This window comes from Schistocerca americana, chromosome 7, assembly GCF_021461395.2.
Source record: "Schistocerca americana isolate TAMUIC-IGC-003095 chromosome 7, iqSchAmer2.1, whole genome shotgun sequence".
Taxonomy (NCBI): Eukaryota; Metazoa; Arthropoda; class Insecta; order Orthoptera; family Acrididae; genus Schistocerca; species Schistocerca americana.
The window spans coordinates 190,222,843-190,227,940 of NC_060125.1; the positions used below are offsets into that span (position 1 = coordinate 190,222,843).

The 5,098-nt window shown below is 41.8% G+C and overlaps 1 pseudogene; it reads left to right on the plus strand.

The window, feature by feature from the left end:
* Positions 1 to 4,730: 4,730 nt before the first annotated feature.
* On the plus strand, positions 4,731 to 4,848 carry LOC124623447 (annotated as a pseudogene).
* Positions 4,849 to 5,098: the final 250 nt, after the last annotated feature.

Here is a 5,098-nt window from a genome sequence, read left to right on the forward strand (position 1 = left end):
ATATTTATCTTTAGAGGCCATAACTCTCGTCGTATGTAATGGTATTTTAAAATTGCATTCTGTACGTATTCGGTATAAGTGATATACTAAACTAGAGTTCAGCTTCAGTTTCTTATATTATCACTTGATCGTATGTAAATGGCAGCTGTCGTAGATGAGTGATTCCTTGATAATCATACAATTTCTAATTTCTTGAAGATTAATGATGAGTTACAAGTCTAATGCGACCAGTGCTTAGCCAGTTAGCCAGTTGCGCTCGACATTGAAACTTCCGTGACTACAGTGCGTGTAGATTAACGAGTGTATATGCTTTTAATTGCTTGATACTTTTATAATTTCCAATTTCATTAAGATTAGTGACGAGTTGCAATTGAGGAACGCGCAGTTATTAACCAATAACGCTCGATACTGGAAGACGTCAGGCTCCCATTGTGGCGATCTGTGGAGTTTTGAAATTCAGCTGCGGGAGGCAGAGATCTGGTTTCGATTCGGATCCTGCACAAAGCTTTAAATTTCTGCAAATATTCCCTGTACTTGGTTCTGTGAATCATAAATGCTCCCGTTGAACCGTTTGTATGCTAAGATGTTACACATGAACATGACTACGTATTCAAATTCAACGTTTATCAATACATCATACTACTCACTACTTTCCTTCAATTAATGACCTGACATTAAGGTATATGTGTAGAAGTTTGGTTGAAATCTGTGCAGTGGCTTACGAGGAGAGGTGAATATACACACAAACTAACACATAATTTCGTACATCCATTTTCATAATATGTATGGATTCCTATTCTAGCCAAAAAATATTCGATTTTTTCGTCCCTTCGTTCTTGGACAAAAGTATAGGATTGCCTGCATATAATAAAACGAACGAAATACGTGGTCCGACCAAATAGTTCCGAGGCTTATTTAATTCGGCTCTCTAACGAAAAACAATGATGCATGGACACCTGACGTGACTTGACTGAAATAAAAACGCTGACAATTCATTTACGGGAAATATTACGACGGGTGACGAGACTTTGTGATGTCATTACGAAACTACCACAAAACGACAAAGTGAAGAATGACTCTCTGATGGCTCGCTATTACTGAAAAATCTGCGAATGTTACGAGCGAGTTGAACAACAACCTAAAGGAGGATTTTTCGGACAATTTCATATGGTTCTATGAGCGTTCTGTGTACTGTACACAAGTGGGGGAAGAGTATGTAGACTATTTATTAAACCAGGCCTGAAATGTCATGGACTGGCGGTGAATTGCCTATCTGTCGAAATACCTGGATCCACGTATTGCAGCATCTAAATATGTGTTAAAAAGTGCGGGGTATAATAAGAAAGCTAATTTGAAACAGAAAAGTTTTTGTGGTTATATGCCCTACTCCGAATAATTTCAGAGATCAAACACATTTAATGTGCATTTGTTTCTGGGCTATTTGCGCATTATTATCTGCCTTACCCGCCAAATCTCTTTGACGTTTTATTCTAGCCCAAACTGCCTGGTTACCTTAAATCAGTTTGCTCGAGATGTCTGTCCACAAACAAACCGTCCCGTTGAACGCCTTGTTGACCATGGTGTGTTGTGAGTGAAGTAGAGCGAGGGACTGGCTGTGCGTCAGAGATAATCATCGGTTAATTGTGTTTGTACACGCGCTGGATAAAATGCCACTCACTTACATTAATGCAGATATGGTCTATGTTTACGACTTCAGCTTGGGTGGTGCTCCTGCTGCTGTCAACAGATAGAGTCTGCGCTTACCGACGTGTTGAATTTCGAATCGTAGAGTGTTTACCAAAGTTTTAGTGCATTTTAATTGATAATTTGTGAAACACATGTTGTAATAATTACTGACTGTTGTATTCGAGTACATGTTTAATCGTGGCAATGTATTGAATAATACAGGAAATCAGTAACAATTTATATTAAACGTGTTCCAGCTCGGAAATCATTCAGAATAGGGCATAGATCCATACGATGTCTTTTGCTTCCACTGATTCATATTCGTAAATATTAAACACTCCTCCTGAGACACCCTGTACGTGCTGCGTTAATTTAACATTCATATCTAGTATGGTCGAGGTTTCTCAATTTTAAATGTTATTTATAATCAGAACGAATAGTTACTAGTGTAGCAATGTTGTAATGACGCAAAAAATTGAACCGAATCGTACCAACATAGCAGAAAACATTCTGCACCATATCGACAGTTTGAGGGCAGAATTAATTACATTTACAACAGTAAATTGCCGATTCTTTAAAGAATCGAACTGCTATGTGTAAACCAGCTTCAAAACTTCTGATTATTTTGTAAACGATTTGATGTGTTAAAAATTTGACGTTGAGCATGTAAGCGAGAAAAAAATATGGAAAAGGTTTGGAATTATTTTTAAAGTTTGCTGGAAGGTTATCAAACATCGAGTGAGTAGAGTTCGCGTAATATGCGCTCCACTTTAAGCAAAAGCTTGTATGTCACGCATCTCAATGTTTATGACGTCATATTTCCTCAACTGTTTGTCGTACAGTGATAATTCACTGGTACATTCAGAGGTGTATGTGGATACTGCCTGCAAAAGGGGTTGTGAACAGAGTTAGTTGTAAAAGCTAACTGGTCATGTCTAATACTGGAGTTTTACTTCATGAACAGCTGAAATCCAGTAAGCTTCAAACTTGTTTCCTTTGGTGGGTGTTTGAAACTATGAGCACTTAAGTCACTTAATGTTCTTATTCTCAAATATTTTACAAATATGATCTGGATATTCACGTGCCTTGAGTAGCGATTCCTCGAAACAAACACAGTTTCCAACTTCCTTTTGTCTTAAACCTTTAACATAGACTATACGGCTTAATGAGTAGATTATGACAGCGTTACAAATTTTTCAGTTCGGTCAATAATTGCATGTAATACCAAAAAATCAAATTTTTTGCCCCCGGAAACCGTTAGATAGGCAACGTGTAACTGTGACTGGCTGACCGTGCACCAGGTCAGTCGTTTAGTAATGTAGAGGGCTGTTCGAAAAGAAAGGTCCGATCAGACACGAAATGGAAACCACAGTGAAAATCGAATGAAGCTTTGCACAGATTTGTTGGGCATTGTCTCTTCTATGCCGGTCGATCACGTCACATCGCTCTTTTCTGTTCTGAGCGCACAGTGAGCACGTAAATATGTCTAACAAATGGTGCCTACAGCCTGGTATGAGGGATTTCGCCTGTCGTCATGCGGCCCATACAATGGGTTTCCTTCTTCATTAGAATTCTCGGCCGCACTCTGCAGGGGCAATGAAGATGCTCCTGGAGCGTTTTCGATTATGGTTCAAATGGCTCTGAGCACTATGGGACTTAACTTCTAAGGTCATCAGTCCCCTAGAACGTAGAACTACTTAAACCTAACTAACCTAAGGACAGCACACACATCCATGCCCGAGGCAGGATTCGAACCTGCGACCGTAGCGGCCACGCGGTTCCAGACTGTAGCGCCTTTAACCGCTTGGCCACACCGGCCGGCGTTTTCGATTAGTAGTGTTTTATTACCCACAATACTGCCCTTAATTGGGTTATCTTGAGTTTCATCTCTGCGCACATGAACCCTTGGCTATGAAGACAACATTTTGTTACGGAAAACGAGCTGCAGACCAGCTCAGAGAAGTCGCGGAAAGCACAGGTCGCTGCCTTCTATGACGAAGGTACGGCAAAGTTGATACATCGCTACGAGAAATGTCTTAAGTCGGAGCGGTGACTGTCTAGAGAAATAGCTGGAAGGTTATCTGTTCCAAATAAAACGTAATGATTTTCACAGTGGTTTCCATTTCGCGATGGATCGGATCTTACTTTCCGAGCAGCCTTCGTAGATACACAGCAGGTCTCTCTTGCGCCACTATCCAACGTAAGACGCTGTGCGACAGTAATGTTGCGCTGTCAACTGCTGAAGGCTTTTCGTGTTCTCTGAAGTCGCATGTGACTGGCTTGTGGAAGCTGCTACGTCGTGTTGCTCTTTCCTTCTATTATGTGACATTCCAGTCTACAGTACAAACCGCTGCATAATCCTCTTTAGTTCACAAATTGGCCCCTTTCTGACATCCACCGAGTCTGACAGCTGACAAAACGAAGAGAAAGTGGTATAAGTCGATGGCTATTCTGAAGACCTTCCCGAATCGGATAACATTAATGGAATCTCTTCTTCTCCTGCACGTCTGTTTACGATAGGTATGTACTGGAATTTCAGTGTCATCGTGTTTCAAACATCCTCCCCTCTCCCTCTTCCAAACATTTTTCTTTCTTGTACGAAGTTTCTTCGTACCCAGCAAAGATGTTTTACCAAATTTCTGACGTTTACAGTAATTTTCTGTCCTATAGACCTCAGATCGTGGTTTAGTGGTTAGTATGCCAGCTCCTATAACACAGGGTTCCAGTTTCGATTCCCGTCCGGCTCAGAGATTTTCTTCGCTCGGGGGACTGGGTGTTTGTGTTGTGTTAATCATTTCATCGACGCAATGTGGCAAAATGGCGTCAAATAGAAAGACTTGTATCAGGTGGCCGAATAATGCTGCACGGAATCTCCCGGTCAACAATGTCATACAATCATTTCATTCCTGTCTCGCCTCCTGTTCGTAGAAGTTCTTCCTCCTTCCTCAATATGTCAATAAGTACGTTTCACTTGACAAACATTTCTTCACGATACCACGTTTCAAACATTATTTCAGTACTTTCACCCCTTACTATTTGTGTGTGACAATGGCCTTGCCGCAGTGGATACACCGGTTCCCGTGAGATCACCGAAGTTAAGCGCTGTCGGGCGTGGTCGGCACTTGGATGGGTGACCATCCAGGCCGCCATGCACTGTTGGCATTTTTCGGGTGAACTCAGCCTCGTGATGCCAATTGAGGAGCTACTCGACCGAATAGTGGCGGCTTCGGCCAAGAATACCATCATACCGATCGGGAGAGCGGTGTGCTGACCTCACTCCCCTCCTATCCGCATCCTCATCTGAGGATGACACGGCGGTCGGATGGTCCCGATGGCCACTAGTGGCTTGAAGACGGAGTGCTTAAAATTTGTGTGTACTCGCATAGCTGTCACTTGGTAGTACACTCCAGAC